We start from the raw sequence: 19,791 nt of genomic DNA, 5'->3' as shown, positions 1-19,791 counted from the left end.
ATTCATTTATTGCCTCTGTCAACAAGTTTGCTATACTGCTCCCTTTGCCACTTCTGTGCAGTGCTATATAATCTGCAGATAATTTGACCCACAAATGAGAAGTGATAGTTTTGTACGGGTTAGTTGCTCTGGAAGTCCAAACATCACATGTAAGTGACACTCTTTCTGCAAACTAAATGACTCCAAAACGACCGTGTTAAATGTCTTGTATAGCTTTTGGACGGGAACTTTTGAGCTGTTTTCGTGTTGGTATTGCGTATTTTGGCACATTACACTAACATTGCAATAAAATAAACAAATTCAAAAAGGCAGCAGTCCCAAACTTTTAAACTTATTGTGAAGACATATTTTGAAGGCACGGTATAGAAACAAAAACAAATGATTAAAAATATCACTCAGCATTACGCTTCAACAAGCCTTCTCATGATATCTCCTCAGCACAGCATGTTGTGACGCCATGTCATCTACCTACAAACAATTGTGCATTTCTGTTTCACTTTTGCTATTTAACTTGTGCTTTTATTATATCTAAAGATACCTATCCATGGCCGTATGCCCATCCATCCATCCATCCATCTATTTTCTACTGCTTATCCGAGGTCGGGTCGCGGGGGCAGTAGCTTTAGCAGGGACGCACAGGCTGCTCTCTCCCCAGCCACTTCCTCCAGCTCTTCCGAGAGGATCCCGAGGTGTTCCTAGGACAGCCCAGAGACGTAGTCTCTACAGCGTGTCCTGAGTCGTCCCCGGGGTCTCCTCCCGGTGGGACATGCCCGGAACACCTCACCTCATCATCCGAATCCGATGCACCAGCCACCTCACCGGTCACGACACACAGCTCATGACCATAGGTGAGGGTAGGAACGTAGATCGACCGGTAAATAGAGAGCTTCGCCTTTCGGCTTAGCTCCTTCTTCACCACAACGGACCGATACAAAGTCTATATTACTGCAGACGCTGCACCGATCCTCCTGTCGACCTCCCGTTCCACTCTTCCCTCACTTGTGAACAAGACCCCAAAATACTTGAACTCCTCCACTTGGGGCAGGATCTCCTCCCCTACCTGGAGAGGGCACGCCACTCTTTTCCGACTGAGGACCATGGTCTCAGATTTGGAGGTGCTGATTCTCATTCCAGCCGCTTCACACTTGGCTGTGAACTGCTCTAGTGAGAGTTGAATATCACGGCTTGATGAAGCCAACAGAACCTCATCATCTGCAAAAAGCAAAGATGCAATTCTGAGGCCACCAAACCGGACCCCCTCTACGCCTCGGCTGCGCCTAGATATTCTGTCCATAAAAGTTCTGAACAGAATAGGTGACAAAGGGCAGCCTTGGCGGAGTCCAACCCTCACCGGAAACGAGTTCGACATACTGCCGGTAATGCGGACCAAGTTCTGAGACCGATCGTATAGGGACCAAACAGCCCGTATCAGGGGCCTCGGTACCCATAATCCCGAAGCACCCCCCACAGGACTCCTCGAGGGACACGGTCGAACGCCTTCGACACGGTCGAAGTCCACATAACACATAACACACTCCCATGGACCTCGAGGACCCTACCGAGGGTGTAGAGCTGGTCCATTGTTCCACAGCCAGGACGAAAACCACACTGCTCCTCTTGAATCTGATATTCGACTTCCCGACGGACCCTCCTCTCCAGCACCCCTGAATAGAACTTACCAGGGAGGCTGAGGAGTGTGATCCCCTTGTAGTTGGAACACACCATCCGGTCCACCTTCTTAAAAAGGGGGACCACCACCCCAGTCTGTCCCCGATGTCCATGCGATGTTGCAGAGGCGTTTCACCCAGGACAGCCCCACAACATCCAGAGCCTTTAGGAACTCCGGGCGAATCTCATCCACCCCCGGGGCCTTGCCACCGAGGAGCTTTTTAACCACCTCGGTGACCTCAACCCCAGAGATAGGAGAGCCCGCCTCAGAGAACCCAGAGTCTGCTTCATCATGGGAAGGCGTGTCGGTGGAGTTGAGGAGGTCTTCGAAGTATTCTCCCCACCGACTCACAAGTCGAGTCGAGGTCAGCAGCCCCCAACCCCAATATACGCAGTGTTGGTGGTGCACTGCTTTCTCCTCCTGAGATGCCGGATGGCGGACCAGAATTTCCTCGAAGCCGTCCAGAAGTCTTTTCCATGGCCTCACCGAACTCCTCCCACGCCCGAGTTTTTCCCTCAACGACCACCAAAGCTGCATTCCGCTTGGCCAGCCGGTGCCCATCAGCTGCCTAAGGAGTCCCACAGGCCAAAAAGGTCCAATAGGACTCCTTCTTCAGCTTTACGGCATCCCTCACCGTTGGTGTCCACCAATGGGTTCGGGGATTGCCGCCACGACAGGCACTGACTACCTTACGGCCACAGCTCCGGTCGGCCGGCTCGACAATAGAGGCACGGAACATGGTCCACTCGGACTTAATGTCCCTCGCCCCCCTCGAGACGTGGGTAAAGTTCTGCCGGAGGTGGCAGTTTAAACTCCTTCTAACAGGGGATTCAGCCAGACGCTACCAGCAGACCATCACAATACGTTTGGGCCTGCCGGATCGGACTGGCAGGTGGTGAGGTGATCAGTTGACAGCTCCGCCCCTCTCTTCACCCGAGTGTCCAAGACATGCGGCCGCAAGTCCGATGACACGACCACAAAGTCGATCATAGAAGTGCGACTGTCCTGGTGCCAAGTGCATGTGTGGACACCCTTATGCTTGAACATGGTGTTCGTTATGGACAATCCGTGATGAGCACAGAAGTCCAATAACAGAGCACCGCTCCTCCCAATCACGCCCTTCCAGGTCTCAGTGTCATTGGCCATGTGAGCATTGAAGTCCCCCAGCAGAACGATGGAGTCCCCAGCGGGAGCGCTCTCCAGCACCCCTTCCAAGGACTCCAAAAAGGGTGGGTACTCTGAACTGCTGTTTGGTGCATAGGCACAAACAACAGGCAGGACCCGTACTCCCACCCGAAGGCGGAGGGACGCTACCATCTCGTCCACCGGGGTGAACCCCAACGTACATGCGCTGAGTCGGGGGGGGCAATAAGTATACCCACACCTGCTCGGCGCCTCTCACCGTGGGCAACTCCAGAGTGGAAGAGTGTCCAACCCCTCTCGAGAGGACTGGTACCAGAGCCCAATCTGTGTGTGGAGACGAGCCCGACTATATAGCTCGGGCTCCTTCCCTGCCACAGAGGTGACATTAGACGTACCTAGTCCCAGCTTCTGTAGCCGGGGATCGGATCGCCAAGGTCCCTGCCTTCAACCAATGACCAGCTCACACTGCACTCAACCCCTATGGCCCCTCCCACAGGTGGTGAGCCCATGGGTAACGTGGGTCCCCCTATGTTACCCTTTCCGGCTGTGCCCATGGGTGCAGGGCCGGCCACCAGGTGCTTGTCTTCGAGCCCCACTTCCAGGCCTGGCTCCAGAGGGAGGCCCCGGTGACCCACGTCCGGGCAAGGGAAAACGTCTTCCTGAATTGTTTGTCATCATAGGGGGGCCGTATGCCGTATTCTGTATTTCAGTGTTACGGCAGTCACGACACAGTGCCGTCATGGTGTATGGGTGCGCTTTGTGTCCTCATAACCCAACTTTGATGATTACAGCCGATCACAAAATTTGCAATAAAATACAAATTATCAGCCAATCCAATCAAGCCAATCAGATCGGTATAAAGTCTAATAACAAAACATTTTCTCCTTTGGCACTAAACAAAGACGGTTTTGTTATGAGGCCAAATGGAATTTTACTGCTTACCTCCCCAAGTGATAGCGGTCTCCTGGTTTACCCCGAGAGGTCAAGCCTCTAGTGCTGGTCTTCGTTTTCTCAGGAATGTAAGGATTTCAGTTGGGGTTGGGAGAGAACCAATAAGCCCGACTGATGGGTAAAAAGTCATCTGTTGGGTAGAACGAATACCATATTTAGAAGACAACCAAGAGCGACACCCTGTTTCACCCCTGGTTGAACCTTGGTGTAGATCCCAATATCAATAGCCTTTAAAAACACATGATGAAGAAGAAACTGGTGCACTGGTAACTTTAGTCTGACTTTCTTTTATGCAGTTGTATGACACAAAAATGCTTCAATAAAGCTTCATCCTAGCCCAAGCCTTGTGTTTCCATCCATCCATCCATTTTCTTTACCACTCATCCTCACTAGGGTCGCGGACTGTTGGAGCCTATCCCAGCTATCTTCGGGCGGGAGGCGGGGTACACCCGAAGCCAGTCGCAGGGCACATAGAAACAAAGAACCATTCACACTCACATTCACACCTACGGGCAATTTAGAGTCTTCAATCAACCTACCACACATGTTTTTGGGATATGGAAGGAAACCGGAGTGCCCGTAGAAAACACACCCAGGCACGGGGAGAACATGCAAACTCCACAGAGGCGGGGCCGGGCTTTGAACCCCGGTCCTCAGAACTGTGAGGCAGATATGCTAACCAGTCGTCCACTGTGCCGGCGCCTTGTGTTTGGAAATCTTAATTCGTTTCAGTTCAAGACTGCTGGGGACCGCCCGGGAGCCTCCCAGTGCAGATCTCCAACAACGATAACCCACCACACACATCACAGAGCAAAAGCGTCAAAGCAATACTGTAAAGTCTCTATTTATGATTGCAATCATTTAAAAGCAAATGCCTCAAAACTGCTGTAACCAGGAGCACCTAGCTAGCCTTGTTAGCTTAGCTGGCTAAGGCTCAATGTTAATGTTTTGGTTACTGAGCAAACAACAGTGGAGCGTATATTGGTTTGGAAAAAGCATAATTACAGTATAATCTCGTGTATAAATAATTACAGTATAATCTCGTGTATAATGCACATTTTCCCCCAAATTGTCAAAGGTCAATCATGCGCATTATACATAGGTGTAGGCGCAAATGGAAAAAACGTTCACATTTTATAAATGTATGCCGACATCTAGTGTTTCTGAAAAACCTGTACACTTTCATTCCAAAATGCCACCGCCACCTAGTGGTTATAAAAAAAGGTGTCGCCTACACTTTCATTTCAATATGACAGGGGTACGTATGACTGCATATATGTACAGTTTTGCTCATAAGTTTACATACCCTGGCAGAATTTGTGAAATATTGTTTTTTAAAATATGACTCACTGAACAACAACCATCATTAATTTCTTTATGGTTATGTTTTGTTTAATGATAATGCTTTTCTGAAATGCTTGACTGTTTAATTTGAATCCCATTAAAATAAAATTAAATGTGTTTCGCCTGGTCCTTCATGTTTTCTTCAAATAAATGTACCCATCTCACAAATTCTGCCTGGATAATCAAACATATGAGCACAACTGTGTGTTTTCTAATTTACTCAATAAAAGTAGTGCTGTTAATTTCAAAATAAGAACGAGTAAATAAAAATAAAAAAGATTATGTGCTCAAATAAAGTGTTACTTCCGCGGTAACTCAAGCGAATGTTAGAATGTTACAATCTTGTGTAGGGCACCAGGTCTCTTTTTATATTTATAGTTTTAGGGAAAAAGACGAAAAAAACTCTTTATCTATCTCTATTCTCTAGAAGGCTCGCTACATTCAATAGAATGCTAGGTCTCGATTTCAGCGGGCAAATGTTGCACTCAAACACACACAGTCCACAACAGGAGGTTTAATTTAGGGAAAATTTTATGAAAAATATTGCGAAATTTGGGGAACAGATGCAGAGGGAGTTAATTACAAAAATTAAAGGTAAACATTCGTAAAGAACAAGATATAGGACAAATGGCTAAACCCGTGACATGAGTGTGAAATGAGTTGATTTGTGTTGTCATAAAGCTAGGAATCGCTGTGATTGTTAGTTTAATCCCAAATTGTTATGCACTAATTTGTACTTGGTAAACATCAAGGTGTACTCACGTTAGGCAGATCAAGCTAGTCAAGCGGGTCTTTTCTTTCGATGTCTCAGGAACGGAAGTAGGTTTACTTTGAGGAAGAAGTTGCGCAAAAATAAAAAACTAAAGAGGTATGACAAAAAGAAAGTTGTGGTTCGCGCAGGTGCGCCCAAGGTTTTGGAGCTGAGGAGGAACTAAGAGAGCGAGAGAGAGCTCAGAGGAGAGAAGGGTCACACCGTTTGTACCTTTCGGGAGGGGATATAAGGCCAGCGCGGGAGAATAGACCTCACCTCTACGTTTGAATTTCAATCTAAGTTTATCTGTGGGCTAAAACCCAGTATATCTAAAATAGAAATAATTCCCGGGTTTTGCATTGTCTCACACATAATGGTTAACATATGCAATGATTGTTTCACCCTTTGTTTGGTGGAGCAGCAATTTTGTAAGCTTTCATATCGTCTGAGATAAAACATAATCATATTGTTGTTTTCAAACAGACTTGACAGCAGACCTGTATGGGAAGAAACAGTCATGAATGACATTGATATCACGATATACACTTAGAACATTCATGCAGGGTTTATATGTTTGAAAGTAGAAATTTAACACACAAAATATTGCAGTCTTTTGAATTTACCTTGCAGTGGGTCTTAAGCACCAGCGGGCCTGGCAGGCCTAAATGTAATGTGAGGGTCTGCTTGGAATGTCTGGCAGAATCCCCTGTCAGAAGGAGTTTAAACTCCCACCTCCGGCAGAACTTCACCCACGTTCCGGGGGTGGCGGGGGACATTGAGTCCAAGTGGCCCATGTTCCGCGCCTCCATTGCTGAGGCGGCCAACCGAAGCTGTGGCCGTAAGGTGGTCGGTGCCTGTTGTGGCGGTAACCCCTGAACCCATTGGTGGACACCAGCAGTGAGGGATGCTGTCAAGCTGAAGGAGTCCTATCGGGCCTTTTTGGCCTGTGGGACTCCTGAGGCAGCTTATGGGTGCTGGCTGGCCAAGCTGAATGCAGCTTTGGTGGTCACTGAGGCAAAAACTCGAGCCTGAGAGGAGTTTGGTGAGGCCATGGAGAAAGACTTCCTGATGGCTTTGATGAAATTCTGTTCCACCATCCGGCGTCTCAGGAGGGGGGATGGGGCGCTGCTGACCTTGACTTGAGACGTTGTGAGCAGGTGCGAAGAATACTACGAAGACCTCCTCAATTCCACCGACACGCCTTCCCATGAGGAAGCAAAGTCTGGGCTCTCCTATCTCTGGGGTTGAGGGCACCGAGGTGGTTAAAAATCTCCTCAGTGTCAAGGCCCCGGGGGTGGATGAGATCTGCCTGGAGTTCCTAAAGGCTCTGGATGTTGTGGGGCTGTCCTGATTGACACGCCTCTGCAACATCACATGGACATTGGGGACAGTGCCTCTGGATTGGCAGATTGGGGTGGTGGTGCCCCTTTTTAAGAAGTTGGACCAGAGGGTGTGTTCCAACTACAGAGGGATCACACTCCTCAGCCTCCCTGGTAAAGTCTATTCAGGGGTGCTGCAGAGGAGGGTCCATCGGATTCGGGAGGAGCAGTGTGGTTTTCGTTCTGGCCGTGGAACTGTGGACCAGCTCTACACCCTTTGCAGGATCCTCAAGGGTGCATGGGAGTTCGTCCAACCAGTCTACATTTGTTTTGTGGACTTGGAGAAGGCGTTCGACCGTGTCCCTCGGGAATCCGGTCGGCGGTGCTTCAGGAATATGGGTTACCAAACCCACTGATTTGGTCCCTATACGACCGCTGTCAGAGTTTGGTTCACCTTGCTGGCAGTAAGTCGGATTCGTTTCCGGTGAGGGTTGGACTCCACCAAGGCTGCCCTTTGTCACCGATTCTGTTCATAACTTTTGTGGACAGAATTTCTAGGCGCAACCGAGACATCGAGGGTTCTGGTTTGGTGACCTTAGTATTGCATCTCTGCTTTTTGCAGTTCAGTTGGTTTCATCAAGCCGTGATCTCCAGCTCTCACTGGAGTGGTTTGCAGCTGAGTGTGAAGCAGTTGGGATTAAAATTAGCACCTCCAAATCTGAGACCATGATCCTCAGTCGGAAAAGGGTGAGGTGCCCTCTCCGGGTCAGGGATGAGATCCTGCCCCAAGTGGAGGAGTTAAAGTATCTTGGGGTCTTGTTCACAAGTGAGGGAAGAATGGAACGGGAGATTGACAGGCGGTCGGTGCAGTGTCTGCAGTGATGCAGACTTTGAATTGGTCCGTTGTGGTGAAGAAGGAGCTAAGCCGAAAGTCGAAGCTCTCAAATTACCGGTCGATCTACGTTCCTAGCCTCACCTATGGTCACAAGCTGGGTCATGACTGAAAGAACAAGAGACCGGATACAAGTGGCCGTAAGGGGTTTTCTCCGCAGGGTGTCCGGGCCCACCCTTAGAGGTAGGGTGAGAAGCTCGGTCATCCGGGAGGGGCTCAGAGTAGAGCTGCTCCTCCTCCGCATTGAGAGGAGCCAGATTAGGTGGCTAAGGCAACTGATTAGGATGCCTCTTGGACGCCTCCCTGGTGAGGTGTTCTGGGCACGTCCCACTGGGAGGAGACCGCGGGGAGGACCCAGGACATGCTGAAGAGACTGTCTCCCCGCTGGCCTGGGAACGCCTCGGGATCCCCCCGGAAGAGCTGGATGAAGTGGCTGGGGAGAGGGAAGTCTGGGCTTCCCTGCTAAAGCTACTGCCCCCACGACCTGACCTCGGATAAGTCGAAGAAAATAAACGGATGGATGCATGCCACGTCTGGTCATGACGTCCACAGACCTTCGGTCATTTGGCTGTCCACACTGAAAGGTCTTTGTTATTGTGAAGTCCCCTGAGGCAGTGAGGGGATCTGTATCTAGTTTTACGGGTCCAGTTAAAACAGATGTCCTGTGGTTGTAGGCTTGGTCTGCTGGCTGAGGTTTCAGAGGTAGGAATGCACAAGTCATCAGTTTCTGGTGTGCCATCAGTCAGATACAGTATATCTGGTAGGGAGGATCTGTTACAACAGCAGAGACTTAATTTAGATTTTACAAGTACATAGTTTACCTATTGAAGAATAGAAAGGTGTGGCTGTTAATTTTTGAGGGACTTAAATGACCATCAGGGATTCAAATAACCCTGGAGAGCCTGCATTTATCTAACATTTCCATTCAATCTCAGTAACCGGATCATAGTTTAACCATAATTAATTTAAGAGATGAAATACTGTATATCCAAAATGGAATATCATGTCATTGGCCAGTCTAGGTTTAAGGGTGTGGCTTATTGTTTGATGATGTCAAGCTGTTTAAGACCTCTTTTTTGGCTTCCCACAGGGAAAATTCATTAGAATTCACCTTGGCCTGACGGGAAAGTTGGCGTCTGCTGACATTGACATTTGTAAGTTGACTTTGTGACTCTTTGAAACATTCTTATGTGTCAAGGAAATATTGCATTTCATATTCTGGATTTGTTGGAACTGAATATTTGATTGTTTTTCATTACAATGTTCAAAATAGATTTTAATTTTGACATCTTTTTAAAGATGGATATTTTTCAGAATTATTGTGTTTATTTCCTTTTGTATAAATGCAGGTAAATGACTTGAATTATTTTAAATCCTCATCAGACCTTCTGGAAAGGTCCAGAGTGGTGTTTCAGCAGCCAGGAGAGAGATGTTACCACATCTACTACCAAATCCTGTCCAATCACAAGCCAGAATTACAAGGTAGCCCAACCCCCCCGGGTGAGCGCTACATACACACATCAGCAAGTTTGATGTGTTCCTTGAAAGCTTTCTACCCTCTATGCCATTGTTGTGTTAAAATAAATAAATAAATAATACTCGTTCTAATATAGAGAATCCATCCAATCAAACTCAGGTCACATATAGATACGTGTGGCAAGGTGGAATATAGTAAAAAAAAAGGGGACAACGCCACCTGGGGATTTACACCTCAAGAATAAAACACTTATTTAGAAAAGGACATATGATTTTAGAGGTCTACAGGTCATGATCCAGAGTTCAAGTATATTATTAAACATTAATACAAATATTTAGCCAACTAAGATAAAATAAAATATTGGGAGAACACCTGCCAACCAACAAATTATCGACAGGACTGAGGGGTTTACCACGACAACGGTAACTTAGAATGGAGGATCCAAAACCACACAACACCCGTGAGACAGCAAACCTAAATAGGTGGGGGGGAAAAAGACCATCCCCAGGGGACCGCTGCCGCTCTGTTGCCCTCAGCACCTATCGAACAATAAACAAAGAACACCATAAATATATACAATGAAGGCAGTCTTCGTATCACCGTAAAATAAAATCAACAAAATTTCAATCCAAAATAACACAAAAAAACAATGATGAAAAAAATAAATCAGAAACAAAGAAAGACAGAAAGCAATATACAAACAGATTCAGAGATACGCAAAAAGCAATAAACAAAGAAAACTAAACTAATAAACCAATGAATCCTCTACATAATTAAGATTAGAGCCATCCAATGACTGGTAGTTCCCCTTGGGCCTGGCAACAACAAGTGGCCGACCACTTAAATCTTTCATGGAAAGCACCAGACAAAAAGAGGAGTTATTGGACTCAAAACGAGTAGAAGAGCCTAGGAGAAACGCCAAGACAGCTGTGTGACTCAGGACAGCGGCGAATAACAGCCACCTGGAGCACAGAATGAGGATATAGTGGCGACAGGAGGAAGCACCCAGCTCAGGACCACTATCGACAGCTGCAGGAAGCGCACTACACACACGCCGACTACATGAGGCAGCCCCACTCCACGTCACACTGTGCTGTCGTAAGGCAGCAAATCTTGTAAAATGCCAATGTCACACTCCGTGCTACCGGCATGACGTCACACAAGGACCCACACACACGTGCTGTCTCCATAAGGAGGAAGAGGAAATGAGAGGCAGAAAAAAATACCAGCTGGGAGCCTTTATAGCCATGGCCACACTGACCCACCTGGTAGAGAAAACAACTATTCTGCCACATCTACCCCTGGATTTTGCATTAGACACAGGTCGCACCGACTCCGACTGTCTATCGTGCTGGCCTACAGGCAAATGAAGATGATGAACATTAGAATGGTGCCCAGCTGTGGTGCGTCCAGTCGACGCAGAAGCTGCTGACTAGTGCCAGATTGTTCTGTTGGGGACAAAGAACCAAGCGGTGGTACACTTGATCTGGCCTGAACCGCCAAATGTGTTGCAGCAGAAAAACTGTTCGGACCTGCAGAACCTTGTACAGTGGCAGATGGCAAAGATGTTTCGGGTACAAAAAGCCACAAGTCACAATCACGAGAGACTCACCGTCCACCTGTTCCAGACCACAAGGGGGGGGGGGGATGGGGGGGGGTTCTCTGAGTAGACGCTAGAGGTTTCAGGCCTGAAGACACCTTCCAGCATGTCCCGATGGACTGTTCGTGCTTGATGCAAGTCATGCACTGGGGCCACGGTATAACCTGTTCCTTGATCTGTTGGGGCTTTTAATACTTGATGGACTACAGGGCTCCAGACATCCTGGATTTTATGATGACCCCTCGCGCTGTGATTTCTTAGATATAACAATTGGCCCAACGGTAAAGGTGTATCATGAACCTTCCGGTCATGATGCTCCTTCCGGCGGCCCGCAGCGGCCAACAATCGTTCCTGAGCCCCATCAAAAGCCAATTCAAGTCTGGCTTGGTGTTCAACAACCCACTCCTGTACTTCATACGTACAGGATCCTCAACTCACCCTAGAAGAAAATCTATCGGGAGCTGAGGCTCTGTACCGAACATCAGGTAGAAAGGTGACTCTCCGGTGCTCTGATGAGGTGTGGTATTGTAAACAAACAATACCTGCGGAAGACAGGAGACCCAGTCCTGATTCCTTGAAACGGGAAGACTGCGTAGGAGGTTGTGAAGGCTTCTATTGAACCGCTCGCACTGCCCATAGCCTGCGGGATGGTATGGGGTAATGCGAGACTTGGCAACCTCGTACAAGCAGCAAAGCTGCTGGAGCAAAGCACTCTCAAACCTCCTATCCTGGTCTGAATGGAGACTGCTTGGAACACCAAACTTATAAAACCAGTCAGTGAGGAGAACCTGGGCTACAGTCACAGCTCATTGATCCAAAGTGGGGACTGCAACTGTATATTTACTAAAAACATCAGTCATAATGAGGATACACCATTGCGGGAGGGCTCCAGCAAGGTGAAATCAATGGCCAAGATCTCATTTGGATCTCATGAGGCAAGCAAGTGACCCTTGAAGCTATGTGGCACTGACCCAGAGTCTTTAGCGACCTGGCTCACACTCCTGAACCCACCGTTTGATGTCTGATGACATTCCCGGCCAGTGCTGCCTCACCAGGTCAGTGGGCTGATCAATGCCCTGGGGACCATGCTCCTGATGCAAAGGATTCATTGTCTCTTGCTTAAGAACTGTAGGCAGAACCAGCTGGAAGAGTTAACTCCCACCACCAAGCTGGAAAATTCACCAGTAAAGCACACCCTCTCTTTCAAACAAACGGTCCTACTGACGCAACAGTGTCAGTCTTCAGATCACTGCAAAATAAAATAAACAGAATTTCAATCCAAAATAACACAAAAAACAATGATGAAAAAAAAGAAATCAGAAAAAAAATACACGAGGACAGAAAATATAAAAACAGATTCAGAGATACGCAAAAAGTAATAAACAAAGAAAACTAAACTAATAAATTAATTAATCCTCTCCATAATTAAGATTAGAGCCATCCAATGACTGATAGTTCCCCTTGGGCCTGGCAACAACAAGTGGCCGACTACTTAAGTCTTTCATGGAAAGCACCAGTCAAAAAGAGGAGGTATTGGACTCAAAATGAGTACAAGAGCTAAGGAGAAACGCCAAGACAGCTGTGTGGCTCAGAGCACAGCTCGGGGCCGCTATTGACGGCTGCAGGAAGCGCACCACACACACGCCAACTCCACAAGGCAGCCCCACTCCATGTCACACTGTGCTGTCATAACGCAACAAAACTTGTATTATGCCAATGCCACACTCTGTGCTACCGGCACATCACACGAGGACCCACACACATGTGCTGTCTCCACAAGGAGGAAGAGGAAGTGAGAGTCAGTAAAAAAACCCATCCGGGAGCCTTTATCGGCACGGCCACACTGACCCCTGTGGTAGAAAAAACAACCATTCTGCCACACATGCAACGACTGACACATTCACAGTCAAAGTGGAAACTGAACCACGCGGCCTGCACCGAAGTCAGGCAAGTGTACCACGATACAATTACTGACAATACAAAGAATACCTGAGACAAATCTTTTCAAGGCAAAATTGCTTGTGAAGTTTATGATCTTGGCAAAATTGTCAGATAACAAATATATGGTCGACCAGTATACCTGGCCCAGAGGAAGTCCAAACACTCTTTTCAGTAGGTTATGCTGTAATCTGTTCCAAGGTTTTGTCCCCCACATTTTAGTACATTATGGTGGAATGTGTCAGACTGTATTTAATTTTTAACTTATTTCAAAATATTATGCCACTTTGTGCTAAAAAAAATTCCAGTGACTACTGTATTTCAGTACATCACAGTATATGTGTTAAATTCTTTTTTGTTATCTACATGATCTCTATACATTAAGGATTAATATGTAATATTTTTCAGATTTCAATATGTTAGTGTGTAATGTCTTAAAAGTTTTTCTCAGTGACTACAGGATTTCAATATATTATTGTGTAATATGGACAATGTTTTTTCACTGATTTTAATAGGTTACGCAATAATGTGTTAAATTGTGACTGCAGGCTTTGGATATGTTACATGTATGTGTTCTCTTATTTCAGACATGCTGCTGGTAACCAAGAACCCATACGACTACCACTTTTGCTCGCAGGGCGTCACCACCGTGGCCGGCATCAAGGACAGTGAGGAGTTGGAACTAACTGACGTAAGGAAAAAAATCCATCCATCCATTTTCTTCTGCTTATCCGAGGACGGGTCGCTCCCCAGCCACTTCCACCAGCTCCTCCGAGGGGATCCCGAGGCGTTCCCAGGCCAGCCGAGAGATGTAGTCTCTCCAGTGTGTCCTGGCTTGTCCCCGGGGTCTCCTCCCGGTGGGACATGCCCAGAACACCTCACCAGGGAGGCGTCGAGGAGGCATCCCAAAAAGATGCCCGAGCATGTAGTTGGAACACTTCTTAAAAAGGGGGAACACCACTGTCCCCAATGTCCACATGATGTTGCAGAAGTGTCAACAGGACAGCCCCACAATATCCAGAGCCTTTAGGATTTCCGGGCGAATCTCATCTACCCCTAGGGCCTTACCACCGAGGAGCTTTTTACCACCTCGGTGACCTCAGCCCCAGAGCTAGGAGAGCCCGCCTCAGAGACCCCAGACTCTGCTTCCTCATGGCAAGGCGTGTCGGTGGAATTGAGGAGGTCTTCGAAGTATTCTCCCCACCGACTCACAAGTCGAGTCGAGGTCAGCAGCCCCCATCCCCACTATACACAGTGTTGGTGGTGCACTGCTTTCTCCTCCTGAGATGCCGGTTGGTGGACCAGAATTTCCACGAAGCCATCCGAAAGTCCTTCTCCATGACCTCACCGAACTCCTCCCATGCCCGAGTTTTTGCCTCAGCGACCACCAAAGCTGCATTCCGCTTGGCCAGCCGGTACCCATCAGCTGCCTCAGGAGTCTCACAGGTAAAAAAGGCCCGATAAGACTCCTTCTTCAGCTTGACGGCATACCGTTCGGGGATTGCCGCCACGACTGGCACCGACAACTCTGGCGGCCGCCTCGGCAATGGAGGCGTGGGACATGGTCCACTCGGACTTAATGTCCCCCGCCTCCCTCGAGATGTGGATAAAGTTCTGCCGGAGGAGTTGAAACTCCTTCTGACAGGGGATTCTGCCAGACGTTCTCAGCAGACCCTCACAATACGTTTGGGCCTGCCAGGTCAGACCGGCAACTTCCCCCACCATCGGAGCCTACTCACCACCAGGTGGTGATCAGTTGACAGGTCCGCCCCTCTCTTCATTCGAGTGTCCAAGACATACGGCCACAAGTCCAATGACACGACCACAAAGTCGATCATCGAACTGCGAACTGGGGTGTCCTGGTGCCAAGTGCACGTGTGGACACCCTTATGCTTGAACATGGTGTTCGTTATGTCCAATAACAGGACACCATTCGGATTCTGATCTGGGGGGGCCGTTCCTCCCAATCACGCCCCTCCAGGTCTCACTGTCATTGCCCACGTGAGCATTGAAGTCCCCCAGCAGAACGATGGAGTCCCCAGCGGGAGCGCGCTCCAGCACCCCCTCGAAGGACTCCAAAAAAAGGATGGTTACTCTGAACTGCTGTTTGATGCATAGGCACAAACAACAGTCAAGACCTGTCCCCCCACCTGAAGGCGCAGGGAAGCTACCCTGTCGTCCACTGGGGTGAACCCCAATGTACAGGTGCCAAGCCGGGGGGAAGTATACCCACACCTGCTCCGCACCTCTCACCGTGGGCAACTCCAGAGTGGAACAGTGTCCAACCCCTCTCAAGGCACTTGCCTTCGAGCCCCACTTCCAGGTAAGGAAAAACAGTTGTGGCCTAACGCAATTTCACTGTGAACATACACATGACAATGATGATGACAACCACGACAACGATGACGATGATAATGTTGATGATAATGACGATGGGACTGCCTACAGAATGCCATGGACACACTGGGCTTCACACCCGAGGAGAAGTACGGCTGCTACAAGATCGTCGGGGCCATCATGCACTTTGGCAACATGAAGTTCAAGAAGAAGCAACGAGAGGAGCAGGCTGAAGCCGATGGCACTGAAAGTACTACGTAATTCACTTCAACACAAACTAGATTATTTATCATGTTTAGCCCTTAAAAGGAGACCATTTATGCTTTTTTTTTCACAATTTCAAAGTGTTTGTACAACCCCAATTCCAATGAAGTTGGGACGTTGTGTTAAACATAAATAAAAACAGAATACATTGATTTGGAAATCATGTTCAACCTATATTTAATTGAATACACTACAAATACAAGACATTTAATCTTCAAACTTTATTGTTTTTAGCAAATAATCATTAACTTGGAATTTTTTGGCTGTTCCAATAAAGCTGGGACAGGGTCATGTTTACCACTGTGTTGCATCACCTTTTCTTTTAACAACATTCAATAAGCGCTTGGGAACTGAGGACACTAATTGTTGAAGCTTTGTAGGTGGAATTCTTTCCTATTCTTGCTTGATGTACAGCTTCAGCTGTTCAACTGTCCGGGGTCTCCACTGTCGTATTTTACGCTTCATAATGCGCCACACATTTTCAATGGGAGACAGGTCTGGACTGCAGGCAGGACAGTCTAGTACCCACACTCTTTTACTACAAAGCCACGCTGTTGTAACACGTGCAGAATGTGGTTTGGCATTGTCTTGTTGAAAGAAGCAGGGGTCATCCATGAAAAAGGTCATGGGCATTCAATGTTGGTTTTCGGCCTTGCCGCTTACATGCAGTGATTTCTCCAGATTCTCTGAACCTTTTGATGTTATTATGGACCATAGATGATGATATCCCTAAATTCCTTGCAATTGTATGTTGAGGAACATTGTCCTTAAACTATTCAACTATTTTCTCGCACACTTGTTCACAAAGAGGTGAGCCTCGCCCCATCTTTGCTTGTGAATGACTGAGCAATTCAGGGAAGCTCCTTTTATCCCCAATCATGGCACCCACCTTTTCCCAATTAGCCTCTTCACCTGTGGGATGTTCCAAACAGGTGTTTGATGAGCATTCCTCAACTTTTTCAGTCTTTTTTTCCATCTGTCCCAGCTTTTTTGGAACGTGTTGCAGACATAAAATTCTAAGTTCATGATTATTTGCTAAAAACAATAAAGTTTATCAATTTGAACATTAAATATCTTGTCTTTGTAATGTATTGAACGAACCTGTCTTTTAAAATCTCCTATAACTCCTGCGGTTCCAAGCGTGCTCTTTTTCGTGAAAGAACTTTGCTCACAACAATGTATAAAAACCAACCAATGTATTCCTGATTGGCATTTTACAAGATTTGCTGCCTGATTCCTGTCGTCTGATTGGTCCATGGTCTCATCTGACGTCATCGTTGTTCTGCAGAATGATGACCATCTGATCTGGTTCCAGATGTCGCCTCCAGACTCCGGCCCACATTCCTGCATTCAATGTTTATAGTGGCTCCCCGCAGTTCTTTCTTCTTTGACATCTGTTTCAAATACCCCCTGATGGGGGGGTTTTCCTGCAATAAAACTCCTACCCCCTTATCTGATTATACTGTAATACACATCCTCTTCCAAACTAGTTAGACCCTGAAACTCTATATTATATTCTATTACATATAGAATTACATATTAGAATATAAAGTATTCTATATTCCCTTCAATCCCCCAAGTTGATCTTCTGATAATCAGATCAACAACCCCTATACCTGCAGCCTATTTCACGACAAAACTCAACAAAACCTAATGTAAACACAGCAAATTGAAAAAATTTGTGAATACAAAGGCGTCGATCAAGGCAGCGAGCGCGCTCATCGTCTACCCGTCCTCTTTCAACGGCAGCTGCAGATCTTGGCAGTGGGGGTTCTTCTCTTCAAAGGCCTTGAGAGCAAACCTGAGGACAAGTCTCCTGAGAAAATGAATTAACACCCCCCACACCAGTCACTCTCCCAGGTGAAATCCGCCATATGGTTGATCTCCTGCTGAGAGAGAGGCTTGATCACAGTGGGGTTATCATAGAAACCAATGCACAAGTGCCTGTCCATTCCCCAGGCAGGAAGTCCCACAACAGAACAACACCACACATCCACCACAAATCAGACCTCATCTTACTTAATCGGGCCGCATCCTAGCAATCAATAAAAAGTGTGAATTTACAAAACTGTGGATCCAGGTGGCCAATTGATCAGGAAAGTTTTTTATTTGGGCCCAAAGTTACCTTACTCTTATTTTGTGTGATGCAGGGTAGGGAAGGGACCGTATTGACATCATAGAGGGGAGCACCTTTCACCTTAGTCAGAGGATAAACCTGATCCCAGTGCTGGCACTCACCCTCCAGGTTGTCATTAGTCATCAGCTGGTAGGCACAGGTCAATTTGAACTTAGTAGCAGCAGTATAATTTTCCTGGACCACAGGGTTTACAATCCAATTGAGGTTATTCATCGTAGCACAAACAAGACAGTCTTTTTGATAGATTTTGCCTGCGTCCCTACCTTCCATAGTAATCTCCTTAAAACAATAATTACCTAGATTAATTCCTGCCACTCGTCCCTTCGCCTTTTGTACTAAATGACTATTTACCGATCCTTTGACCGAGTCATTATTCAGGTCATATCCCGTCACTTTAGAGGTTCGAAAAACCACTGGATCCTCATTTTTTGAAGCTGGTATCTTAGCAAATTTGCTCATTATCGGACTAGATGAAATTTTTGTCGGTCGTATCCAATTAATAATAATCTGTCCTAGTGGATCAGTCCCTGAGACATCTATACCCAAGGTCAAGACTGTAAAGGTCGCTACTGGTTTGCCCCACTCTCTCCACGGGGTGCTAGTTATATCATACAAGGTCAATAATACGGGATGTCGGTCCCTCGGGGTTACTGAGTGCATACTAACTCTTTCCAATTTGATCTTGTCCTTCCACCGCCAATTCCTAATCTTCGTCGGCTCCCAGTATCCCGGTTTCGAGTGGATAATCACTTGCCTCCAACGTCTTTTCCCCCAATGTGTAGTTCAATTCTAGGGCCCCTGCTGGCTTCACGGCCCTCTTTGTTACTCTTTCTCCTTGTATTGAAGGCATTCCAAAATAGATTCCTGTAACTGTAATCAGGGAGATCACCAGAGTCATGATTATAACCTTCTTTGACCAGACATACAGGATGTACATATTTCCCCCTTTGGTAAATGACTAATTTAACATCAAAACACAGTACCCACACACAACACCATACACAAACAAGCAGGTCGTCTCCTTCGTCGGAGAGGCCCCTGACCAGACCTGCAAACAAACCCTTATATAAATTAATCACAACTCTGCAAAATATACCCGTGCCAAAGGGATGGACTACATAATTCCTGTATACATACTCCAGAGAAGGGACAAGTCGGCAATTGTCACCCAACATTGATATTATTCCCCAACCAATTGTTAATTTGTCTCACAAAAGTGTTAATGTCAATAAACCAAGAATCACATAAAATCAGCGTTAAGTCAGCACACCAACATCCTGCAATACAACAATAACACTATCAAGCTCCATCCTCCTGGGCGTCCTGTAAAATAATGTTATTTCAACAAATCAGTCATTCAACAGTCTGTAGACCGTATTCTCTCGTCAGTCACACTGTCCTTGGTAACTAAAGGTCTATAGTCTCTTTCACGTGATCACATCCTTCACTACTCCTGTCAGCCAGCTCAGTAGTGCTCCATTTCTGCTTTTAATTAAGACGACACAAACATTAAACACAAAACATAAACAATTAACATGACAAGCGAGACTTCACAGACAATAACATTAACCTTGACCCAGGAGTGAATGTCCTCTCACATGCACCACACAGACAAAACTGAACACAGCACACTTATTGGTTGAACCATAACACCAAAAACCACTACAGACCAGGCTTCTATCCATTGCATTAATTAAACGATCCTATTGTAAATCTCCCTGCAATACCATAAACTCGTAAAACTCACACACACCCGTCGTAAAGCTGCCCCGCCCCCCCCCCCCCCCCCCCCCAGCTGAGGACGCCTGTGTCCTGTCATAAACCATTTGGTGCCCCTTCCCTGCGAATTTCAGCGCTCTGGGTCTCTATTACCTCAATAAGATTTAACTTGTATTTATTAATCTATAAATGGTGCTTCACTATTACCCTTTTGCTCAAAAAGTAGTTCTCCGCTTGTCCACAAATTGTT

At 46.8% G+C, this 19,791-nt stretch overlaps 1 protein-coding gene and 1 pseudogene across 2 annotated transcripts in view; both read left to right on the top strand.

Annotated features, from left to right (window-relative positions):
• si:ch211-158d24.2 (multiple epidermal growth factor-like domains protein 9) overlaps positions 1-19,791 on the top strand; it is a 395,895-nt gene that overhangs the window by 51,550 nt on the left and 324,554 nt on the right. The window lies entirely within an intron of this gene.
• LOC133475849 (myosin-7B-like) overlaps positions 1-19,791 on the top strand; it is a 106,765-nt pseudogene that overhangs the window by 27,280 nt on the left and 59,694 nt on the right.

This window comes from Phyllopteryx taeniolatus, chromosome 3, assembly GCF_024500385.1.
Source record: "Phyllopteryx taeniolatus isolate TA_2022b chromosome 3, UOR_Ptae_1.2, whole genome shotgun sequence".
Taxonomy (NCBI): Eukaryota; Metazoa; Chordata; class Actinopteri; order Syngnathiformes; family Syngnathidae; genus Phyllopteryx; species Phyllopteryx taeniolatus.
The sequence above is the reverse complement of the archived record's forward strand: the minus strand, read 5'-3'. Positions and strand labels throughout refer to the sequence as shown.